Here is an 11,616-nt window from a genome sequence, read left to right as displayed (position 1 = left end):
CTCGCAAGAAACGAGACGAGACTGGTAACTTACTTTTGAGCGGTACTGTATCAAAGAACAAATTCTCCTTTTTTTGTTGCCATAAGTTCTTATAAAAGAACTGCAGAGAAGTTTTTAAAATATCAAGAAAATTCACCTTAGGTGGTCATATTGTTAATTCTCATGACCTCAGAGGTTGAATAAGCACTGACATTACAAGGAGAAATGTGATGTTAATCACTGTTCTAAAGGGCTTAAAGGGTTAAGAATTGGTGTCTATGCTGTGGGAGAAGCAAGTCACATACAGTACTAGGGCTAAACATTAAGGGATATACACTCATTAATACATGTACCAGGGTTTGTGCATTGTGTTTATTAACAAGATGTTGGCTTGGTACATACACTGATTGACTTTGTATTTTAGTAACTTGAGATAGGGCCACACACTTAATGACTGCAATCAGGGCCATGAATGGAATGAAAACCAACTGCACTGCAATTGCTGTATCTTAACTACTGGTGCAAAAGAACAGTTTGCTCTTCAATTTAGGTCCAGTATGTTATATCAGACCAATTGTAACCGTGGTATATGTAGATTCCAACCAGCACGTTTATTTAATTTGTTTATGTCAAAGCTTGAGATAATGGTAACATACTGTACTGTACATGTAGGGCCAGTATTGTCATTTGACTTTTTTTTTTGATAAAAGTCTTAATTGAAGTCCACGCCTGTTGCTGTTTACATTGTAGGATTGATTGCAGCATCACTCCGCATTTAACAAAGACCACACAATTAGCTGCCCTGTTTTTCAAGTGGTATCATCTGTGGGCCTTCCAGTTTAGCTATATAACACACTGAGACAGATCCGTAAAAACCATGAGTGCTTCAAAAACACCGAAATTTCACTTTAACTACAATGGGCCATTTCCGAGTTGCTGTGAACCTCACTATGAAAGCGAGGCTAAGTGGAAAACTTTTCATATGAAAGTTAGTTTTGTTTGCATACATGTATGAATGAAAACTAATTTTCATAATAAAAACTTTGCACTTTTGGGACGAGAAAGTAGATGCTGCTAAGTGCTCCAAATATATTGGACATTTACAAACAGTTCTTCCCATTGTCGTGGCGTGCCAAGGAAAAGCTTCAGGGCATTAGCCAACTCACCCAGGTCTACATACAACAAAAATGACTCCTTTAGGAGCCACCAAATCTAATAAATGCCATGACCAACAACAGATCATAAACCACATTTCCCCTTCCTCTTTACTATTTGGCATGCTGGCTTTGTGTGTAAATTCGAAAACCACAAACCCCTTAAAACTTGAAGACATACATGTTCGTGTATCTTGTTAAACAAATAGTTTGAGTGGATGTTGTGGTCTGAGCTCATACGAAAGCAGGCGTATTGAATACTAAAATAATACCAAGATGTTACCAAAGCATGAGAATATTTTGACTGTTGTCAGTAAAAACTAAAAGAAATGACACTACAAAGGTAACAACATTTTGGCAATTAACCTATCTTCTGCCAACATCCCAGCTGTAGGGTATTGTTATCTGTTGAAGAAACTCCCTGGTCAAATGCTGATCTCTGTAAATTTATCAACAGAAAATGAACTTGGGGAATACCTTTTGAGTAAAAATTGTGGTTCATTGGGGTTAGCTGTAGTGTAGTTCAGGTTATCTGCATACAGGCTGTAGAAAATTTATGCTTTGGGCAGAAATTACTATATATGTGTGCGAGATCAAAATTAATAGTTATGTTTTCCAACTTCAAACCATTTTTTTTCAGATCAGACACGCGCATTTAAAACTCAGAGTGGACAGTTTTCATTGTACGATTGCTGCAGTGTCCCCTACACCACCTACATGCATGGACAAGTGACTGTTTCATTTGGCTGCTCACAATTTCAGAGCTGATGTGGCTGGGCGTTTGTTGGCCTTGAGTGCTTGTATCAATCTAAGGGATCACCATAATCAGAACGCCCCTTCATCTTGGTATAGGTGCTGCCTTTTGGAGTATATTCCAGGTAAGACAAAGAGGACTTACATAGCTCCAGCCTTGGATCAAACTCTTTGGTAATTTTGTGAGATGCTTGTGTATTTCTCCTTCTTCCTGGAAGAAAACACAGGCAAGATCTTAGTAGGGCTTGCCCCCCTCCCTCTCATTCATTGTTGTATTGAGAAACTTGAATGAGTTTGAATTAGGCTGATTGTGAACCAAAACGTTCACTGTCAGCCATTCAGAATTTTTCCACAGCTGTTCAGCCGTTCACTTTAAGCCATTCAAAATTTGTCTTCAGCCATTCATGAAAGCCGTTTCAAACAGCTTGTCAATCCATTTGTCATCATTTCACTAGCTGTGCGTTTTGCCCTTTGAATGGATAGCCGTTAAAGTACGTTTTCGTGTGAGAGATCACATTTAACCAAGGACACTAACTCAGCTGCTGCAGTGTTGTCTCCTACAGTACCGTTCAAAAGTAAGCTACCACCCTCTTGCGAGACGCGATTCTTGTCTCGCGAGACGAGAGACTCGTCTCGCGAGAGGGTGAAAAAACTGTAAGTGCATTTACAAACGCTTGACTTTTTCGCGAGAGTTTCGCAAGAACATCAAGTTGAGTGTCAGTGTAAGCGAATGACGGCTGCAAAGAAGACTAGCAAATTTTTTTTAAAATCTCTCATTGCGCATTTATTCGGAAGTGGCACATTGGTTTATCAGAGCTAATGGCTAATAAATCTGCAGAACCTTAACCCATTGCAGCCCACGTGTTTTTGACATTTTCACAAATTAGCATATTGTTAATAATTAACCCAATGTGCAGTAAAAATTGACAACTTACTGGGTCAAAGAAACAGCACTCCTTTGGTCTAGAATAGCTAGAATTTCTAATTGTCGACTAAAATACCCTACCTGCGAATTAAAGATTACCCAAAAAACAAAGCTGAAGGTAAAAATTTCGAAAATTTGATGAAATTTGATCCTCGCATCACATGGCAGTAATTTGATCCGCTCTCGAGAAGACGTGTTTGTTTACGCAAGATTAGGCAGTTATCACGTTTCATCAATGAAAATAGAAAGAAAAACAGGCAATAAAGCTTTCCTAATTAAAACATTTATTCAAATAAGTCTTTGTATAGGTCTTAGAAGAAAACGCGTATAATTTGCGCAAGCGGTTTGAAGCAATTGCGAGTCAAATTTGAAGCGAATTTATCGACCCTTGCGGAGCACGTTTTTCAAAACTTTTGCGAAAACTGTTCGGAATACGAAGAATCGATCAATTAGAATAGTATTTCAGTACAAAATATCCACAATCAAACCTGTAATTCTTTGTGAGTTGTATTGCGAGAAACGCTCTAACATCACCAAGAAAGTCCATGGCGAAAATAATGATTTGAGATGTCCGCCAGCTCGTCGCCTCGGTAAAACTACAAATTTTCCTCGAAGCATAATTTCTTCGCCGTTAATGCTTGGATTTCCGCTGTTGAAACTGTCGAGTATTCCTTAGAAGTTCCTCTTTCGATTTACCGTTTCGAAAAGGTGTGTGTTCCTTCGGAAAATGCGAAATTGACGTCTTGAATATTTAAGCGTAAAGCGCGTGGCCCGCCATTATCGATGAAATCTGATATTTTCGGAAGACAAAAACCTTTTTGTGTCTAGACCCCCCTAAGACCTAAAAATATATGCGCAGACGATAGATTCTGATTGGTCAGTCTTTTCTTAAGACAATTAGAACAATAGAGGACAAAATTATCCCTTCTAGGGGAGGCAGGAACCTAGCGCGGACGTGCAAAATTTATCGGCCGGTTTTGGGCGCCTCGGCCGTTAATGGGTTAATAAAGCGTCTTCGTGTTAATGTAAATAAAACGAAAATGTAATAAACATGATAAGTTGGATCTTTTATAGTTTTTATTTTTATCGAGCCTTTGTGTTACACTTTCTTAAACACATCGAGGATGTCTTATGTTTCACTTGCAAGTTCGCGTTGATTTGGTTTTCAAGTGCAAATTGTTTCGTTGGTATTTTATACATACAAGTTCGATGCGTTTGAAGGTGAAATCGCAATGCTTTGCAAATGAAACTTTCCGATCAAAATCTCGGGTTTTGAAGGTTGAGATGTAAGCACGGCGCGGTAACCTCTGACATCTTCGCGTTGCCAATATGCAAATTGGTGCACAATGAACTGAAATCAATTCTGAACCAGAACTACACAGTTTACGCCAGCTCTTCAACAACGTTAATGTTTTCGATTTTCTTTATTCACAACTTTGTTTTTTTCTTGGTAGAAATCGCATTTGCTTGCAACCACAAAAATTGAAAGAAGTGCGATTCCATAGCGGTAATTAGCAAAGCACGATACATGTCACGTTTGCAAATTTGAACCGCGGTGAACTTGAAAAACATTGTAAATTTCAGGGTTTTCAAAAACTGTTTTATGAATACAGGCACAAAACTTGACTTTAAAGAGGCTGGTTTTTTAATGTAGGAATTGTGTGTGTGCGGGAAAATTTCAATTGTAAATTGATTTCCCGGCGAGTTCGCTTAGCGCATCGCTATACAAACTCGTCGCTTTTACATGTAAAACGAAACCTTTGAAGTGATTGAAGACATGAGCTTGCTTAGCGCATCGCTTTGCAAACTTGTCACTAAACCAAACCTTTGAAGTGAGTGAAGACACGATTTTTGTAAAATAAATCATCTGTTACATTGTGCACGAATCCAGGGTTCGCACAGTCTTGAAAAGTCCTTGAATTTTAGTGGGAGTCCTTGAAAAGTCCTTGAACTCCATATATCCTTGAAAAGTCCTTGAATTTCTTTACAGGTCCTTGAAAAGTCCTTGAATTTTAGTGGGAGTCCTTGAAAAGTCCTTGAACTCCATATATCCTTGAAAAGTCCTTGAATTTCTTTACAGGTCCTTGAAAAGTCCTTGAATTTTCTCAACGTTCAAACGTGGTGGAGTCGAAAGCAAATTTGGTTTGCATTGTTGTTGTTTTTCTGATCTAAAAAAAAAAAATTCCAAACACTGTGAAATAAGCTAACTAAGGACAACAACGAAGCGAGTCAAGTGCGAGTCCAAATGCGAGCCAAAACCAAATTGACCAGCGGTTGTGTATGTAACATTTCATGCTCCTGCGCATGCCACGTGTATTTTCGAGTTGTTTTTATCGTGTATGCTTCGGTGGGCAATTCTGGAATAAATTATGCCAGGAAAGTGTTGTTTTAACACTCGTTGGTTATCAAAGACAGAATATAAATGGGTCAGGCAAGTTAAAGGCGATTTACATAAAGCATTTTGTGTTGTGTGCAACAAAACTATCGACTTAACAAGAATGGGTGAGAGTGCATTACGCTCACACATGGCGGGAAGTAAACATCAGACGAACATCAGGGATGGAAGCACGACCGGGGAAGCTACAATGAAACAATATTTGAAAGGGAAAGGGTCTGTTGGTCAAATGAGCACTTCCCTGGCAACTCAAAATAGCAAAAATGTGGATACTGGGAACACTGACGAAGATACCATGATGAGCGTTCCACCGCCACCCACCGTGAATACGAATGACGCAGCATCATCTGGGAAGTCAGTTTCTCAGTTTTTCAGCAGGAATGATGTTCTAAAAGCTGAGGTATTGTGGACATTAAAAACAATTTCGAGTCATTGTTCGTATAATTCCAATGAAAACATTGAGAAGATCTTTCGTGTCATGTTTCCTGACAGCCAAATAGCCGCCAAATTTACTTGCGGTTCAAGGAAAACATCCTATATCTGTGTTTTTGGTCTAGCCGAACACTTCAGAGAAATGTTAATGAAAGCTTTAAAAGGATATTTTACAATTCTTTTTGATGAGAGCTTAAACAAGAAAAGTCAATCAAAACAAATGGACATTCATGTTCGTTTCTGGGAGGGCAACAAGGTCATTACACGTTACTTTGGCTCACAGTTTTTGGGCCATGCTACTGCTAATGATATGGTTAAGCATTTTGAGGCGAGTGTGGTGAACAGTGGACTTCCTATTTGTAACTTGGCATAAATCAGTATGGATGGTCCTAGTGTGAATTGGAAGTTTTTTACAGACATGAGGAAGAAACTATCAGATGATTATGAATTCATGTTGATAAACATTGGATCGTGTGGGCTTCATACTGTCCACAACAGCTTCAAAACAGGAGCAACTGCAGCAGAGTGGAAAGTGGAAGCATTGCTGTCAAGCCTCTATTACCTTTTCAAAGATTCACCAGCAAGACGGGAAGATTTCCTCGAGGTTTCCGGTAGCACCAGGTTGCCCCTCAAGTTTTTGAACCACAGGTGGCTGGAGAATGAGCCTGTTTGTGAAAGAGCTCTAGAAATCTGGGAGGACATACTCAAGTATGTGAAAGCCGCTCAATCAAAGCAAATCACAACACCAGGAAACAAGTCATATGAAACAATTGTTGAGGCTACCAAAGACAAATTGATCACAGCAAAGTTGCAGTTTTTCAAATGTATAGCAGGGCAGCTTCAACCATTTTTGGCTTCTTTTCAATCTGACAAGCCTCTGGTACCCTTCCTTTCTAGTGAACTAAGTAACCTGATAAGATCTTTGATGCGAAGGTTTGTGAAGAAAGACATTTTGTCAGAAGCCTCAACTGCTGACAAGCTGGTCAAACTTGCCATCACCAATAAAAGCATCCATGTAAACTACAAAAAGGGTGACATTGGTATCTTAACAGAAAAGGCACTAAAAGAATCTGCTGGAGCCAGTGAAAAGCAAGTTCTGGAATTCAGACTGCAGTGCAAGGCCTTTCTGATTGAACTGTTGCAGAAGGTTTTGACCAAATGCCCTATCTCGTATTCTTTAGTGAGAAATCTGAGTGCTTTGAATCCTAGAGAGATGGCTACTGATGCAGACCACTGCATATCCAAGTTCAAAAAGGTAGTGTCCCAACTTGTGGCCGTCAGAAGGATCATAGAAAGTGATTGTGATGCCCTCATTCAGGAGTACACCAGGTTTCTGGACAACATCCCAGCGTTTGGTTCTGAGAAGTTCTCTAACTTCAACCTCAGTACTGACGGATTGGATGAACTGTTCAGCACTTATATGAACACTGAGCCATACCAGAAGTTGTTTCAAGCCGTACAGCACCTTTTAGTCCTTTCTCATGGTCAAGCTTCTGTTGAGAGAGGTTTCTCAGTAAATAAGGAGCTTGAGGTTGAGAATCTGTCAAATCAATCACTTGTGGCCCAACGAATTGTGTGTGATCATATTAATGCAGTTGATGGCATCTTGAATGTACCAATCACCCAGTCTTTGCTTACCTCATGTGCTTCAGCTAGAAAACGATATGAAAGGTATCTGGATCAACAAAGGCAAAACAAGAAATCTGAAGAAGAAAATCGAAAGAGGATGAAATTGAGGAGCTGAAAGAAAAGAAGAGAAGATTGACTGAAGACATTGATTCTTTAGTTAAGTCAGCGGATAATTTGGCCGAGAAGGCTGAATCAACTGGAAGTATAAGTTTTGTGACACAATCAAATTCTCTCAGGAGAACTTCCAAGGAAAAGACAAGTGAACTGCAGAACCTAGAGAAAAAGATGGAGCAAAAACTTGTGACCTTGAAAACCTGTTAGTTTGGAATGTACATATATATTTTTTTATTTGCCACCCCTGAAATTACATTCCTGTTTGGGGTCCTTGAAAATCACATTTGGTCCTTAAAAAGTCCTTGAAAAGTGGTTGCATTTTTTTGTATGAACCCTGGAATCGAAACCTTTGAACTGAATGAAGAAAAAAAATTTTTTCGAATCACATAACTCTTACAATGCAAACACGTTGGCACGCGTTTTAAGAATGGCACGGAGAAACGCGTCACAAGACAAGTGCGCGAGAAACTCGGTTGTTTTGTTCTCACGAGAAACTCGATAATATTCCAAAATTTCTGCTTCAGTGATTCCCGCGATATGAGATTCTCGTATCAAGAGACGAGAGTCGCGTCTTTCGAGACGAGAATCTGGTCTCGAAAGATGCGACTCGTCTCGCGAGAAACGAGACGAGACTGGTAACTTACTTTTGAGCGTCATAAAAAATCTTTTTTATTAAAATTTAGTTTTCTTAATTTGTTCATTTCGATACAAGTGACGGAGGGCAAACGTCTTGTAACATTTAACCGTAAGTTGCATAGGAGCAAGTTTGATGTTTGTCTTGCACTCGTGGGAACCGCCGCTTCTGATTCGTCAGCTTTTTTTGTACGTGTCCGACCAAACAGCTGCTAAAAATATCTCCTGAATTTTAGAGCAAGCTTGTGTTCTAAAAAAATCGGATATTGAAAGGGAATATTACTCTTGTTGAAATGTGCCAAGTTCATTTTAAAAGAAAGAGGTTTAAAATAGACTGTAGACACAAGCGACAAAATTTGCGAAGTCGACATAAGGGTTTCAAGTTACAATAACATTGTCACATGCGAACATATGTTTTATAATCCGTAAATTTTGTAGGCCTGTTTTTTTTCTTTTGCTTCTCCCAACTTAAAATTGAAATAACTTGGCAAAAAATACAAACTAAACAGCGGACTAACATTCTGGAACGCTGCCGTGTTGCATCAAACAGCTTGTCACGTCAGGAGTCCGAGTGACAATGACTGACAATGTTGTTGACAATGTGTTGTCATGTGTTGTCACTGTGCAGTGGTTAGTGTGCCACACGTTTGATCAGAATATTGTAAGATGAGAAGGTTGGTGGTTCAAGGCTCAGTTTTTGGTCATAATGCAGTGTTCTTACCAGGATTTTACTAGGGTCCTCCTGCCTGAAAAAATAGGGGCCCTGTAGGAACTTAAGTGGGTCAAAATTAATTGCGATCCAGCTGATCCGTGACTGGCTTGGAAAAACACGTTTCTTCTTCTTTGAAACAACTGCTTGATCTTTGCTTGTTCCATTGTTCACTCCATCGTCACCTCCATCAGAATTTTGTTCAGCCTCTCCTATCTTTAAGCCTAGGTACTAATACTTCACAACTAAAGTAAGAGTCTACCTTTCAATGCGCCATGTTGTTGTTGAAAACAAAGAAAAAAAACATGAGGAACAAATAACTTGAGCCCACAATCCACATGGTCAGTTATGATCCAAGATGGCAACCAAAATCGTACTGAAGCACCTAGTTTTGACAGATGTGGAACTAACGTTTTAATGTGCCATTTCAAATTTTTTTGCGGTAATCCAGCAAGGCCACAGCCTGTTAAGAACACTGATAACGTACTTAATTTTTGTTTTAACACTTTCATTTATAATTTTACCTGACAGCATATTTTTTTAACAGGACAGTACAAGAGTGTCACTCATGGACTGTTTCAAGTGTATGGACGACATAATTCTCTTGTATTCACTGAGAAAAGAATGAAATAGGGAAGGTCAGGTGGATCACCAGACTCAGACAAGTATGGCAGGTACAATGTATTCTTAGCATTATTGTATGTAACAAAGTGTGACCACACCGAAAAACGTGTAGCAATGCTTATCTGTTAAAACGTCCTGAGTCAATTATCATCCGTTTGTTTGCTGTTTTGATGCCCTTTCAAAGTTTGAAAGCATTCGTTAAACCATATGAAATTTATCATAGAATGTCTGAACGACCAGCTCTTTCCGTTTGGTTAATTTATTCATCCGTTCAGTTAAGATATACTTCCATTCAGTTAACAGTTAACAATGGGCCAAGAGGCAAGCCCATTGGTTGTTTTTGGTGGCTGTTTATGAAAGCTTCGTTTACAGAAAAATGACTTATTTGTTCTGCATTTTGTTATAAGTCATATCCTTACCATCAGCTGCAGAATCCATGTCAACGCATCCTACAGAATAAAATAAAATAAATGAAAATCTATTACTATTTTTTTCACAGACTTAATTAAGCATTCCAAGGTCTTAGCAGTCGCCTATTAGTGTAAAACCTTTTTACCGGATAGTGTAAAACAATTTGGGACCCCTCAGGCATATTAAAGGCTTGGTCAAAAGCCTAATTTGCTATTTGGATTTATTGAACGCAAATACAGAAATATGTTAAGCGCCGTTGCAATACTGAGTGGTTGTCACTTAACATATGCAAATTTCTTATGTGTCTACATTCAATCTTTATCACTAACACTTGACCCCGGATGAAATTTATACCGAAGTTTTAGTTTTCTACTTTAACCTAAGCCAAAGTTATTTGAACAAATTTTTTGCATATTTATGCGTGAACAACCAAACATTAATTAATTTGTGATGTCCTTCTACACGCGTACGTGTGAATATGCAATGCACGTGCTTGTTGGTGCTGTGAACACAGTAACATGCAATTCTTTTCTATTCGTTTTTCGTTTGGTCTGTCCCATGTATTCTTGACTGATCGCAGTCATACGATACGACGACTATAAATGACAGGACATTCGTGCCCTACAGCTGGCGAACTGTTTTGAAACGGTAGCCCGAGACACTTTAACGGCTTACAATTTTTTGTAAGCAGGTTGGTTTGAGCCGTTCAAACTGCTTTCAACTTTTTTGAACGGATAGCTTAAGCGGTTTGAACGGCTCAGTTTTTTTGGAATGGATAGCTCGAACCATTCAAACGGCATCCCATCTCTTTCGAACAGCTAATGAACGGCTTACGAATGGCTTTTGGTTTCAAAATGGCATACCGTAAGGAACATTTTTTACATGAGAGGTCACATTTCTACCTTAAATGTTTACTTTTTATGGAAAAAGGGTAAAAGGAAGTTAGAACCTGTCAATGTAATACATATGGAATACCAAACTAGTAATAGTTCTCACTAAAGCTGCCCCCGCTTTTTTTTATGGTGTGATGCTTTGTACAGGGTATGTTGTTTTTTGCGGGAAATCCTTTTTTAGTTGACTGGGTTGGTGGTATTCTTTGAAATGTAATGAATGATTTTCCAGTAATCAGATACAGTGCAGGCCAGAATTAAGCGAAATACGCAGACGCGTTTTATACGCGGCAAAAACGCGTATGGGCGTATTTTTAGACGCGTCTAAATGTGCGCGTTTTTGCCATTGTTATTCATTGCCGTAAGTTCTCTTTGTGTGGTATTGTCAAACAAAACAAAAGACTTCAACGGGATAACGACAAACACAAAATTAGCATTTTATGAAATCAGCAAGCGACAGCTATCTTATTTCGAATCTTATCCGCTTCGTAAATACTGGCGGCTTTAAAAACAACTCCCTGCCGATATTGAATATTCACCGTATGTTATAGAAAATATAAATCTAAGCTAATTAGTCGAATACTACTTGTTCGAAATCAAAGCGCTCTGTGTGCGAATTCGTGAATGATAGATGAGTGTTTCGAGTTATGCCTTCAGTTATTTTAAAAATTACATGCACATTGTGACTCGAAAGAGAGCGTTTTGAGGTTTCTTAGAAGGGGTGAAAATGGCACAAGTTGGGTATAATTGGAAAGGCACTGTGGCTCCCGTGTTGATTGAATAAAAAAGCATCCAGTTTTCCTTACAAGAACCTCCATACATCGTGTTGTTGTCGAATGAAACTTGATACATGTGCAGGAATTTGGTTGCCTAGCATGTGACTGAAATCTTCCCGATGTTATCAGCATGGCAATTTCTTTCTACGTCGAAACGACGGCTTCTGTAAGTGTTTTACAACATTAGAAGAA

General features: G+C 38.9%; 1 pseudogene; it reads left to right on the top strand.

Annotated features, from left to right (window-relative positions):
- Positions 1-4,991: 4,991 nt before the first annotated feature.
- Positions 4,992-7,710, top strand: LOC146453915 (uncharacterized; annotated as a pseudogene).
- The last annotated feature ends 3,906 nt before the right edge of the window (positions 7,711-11,616 follow it).

Source organism: Pavona decussata, unplaced genomic scaffold (genome assembly GCF_977016875.1).
Source record: "Pavona decussata unplaced genomic scaffold, jaPavDecu1.1 SCAFFOLD_321, whole genome shotgun sequence".
Classification (NCBI taxonomy): Eukaryota; Metazoa; Cnidaria; class Anthozoa; order Scleractinia; family Agariciidae; genus Pavona; species Pavona decussata.
This window is presented reverse-complemented; position numbering and strand designations above follow the sequence as displayed.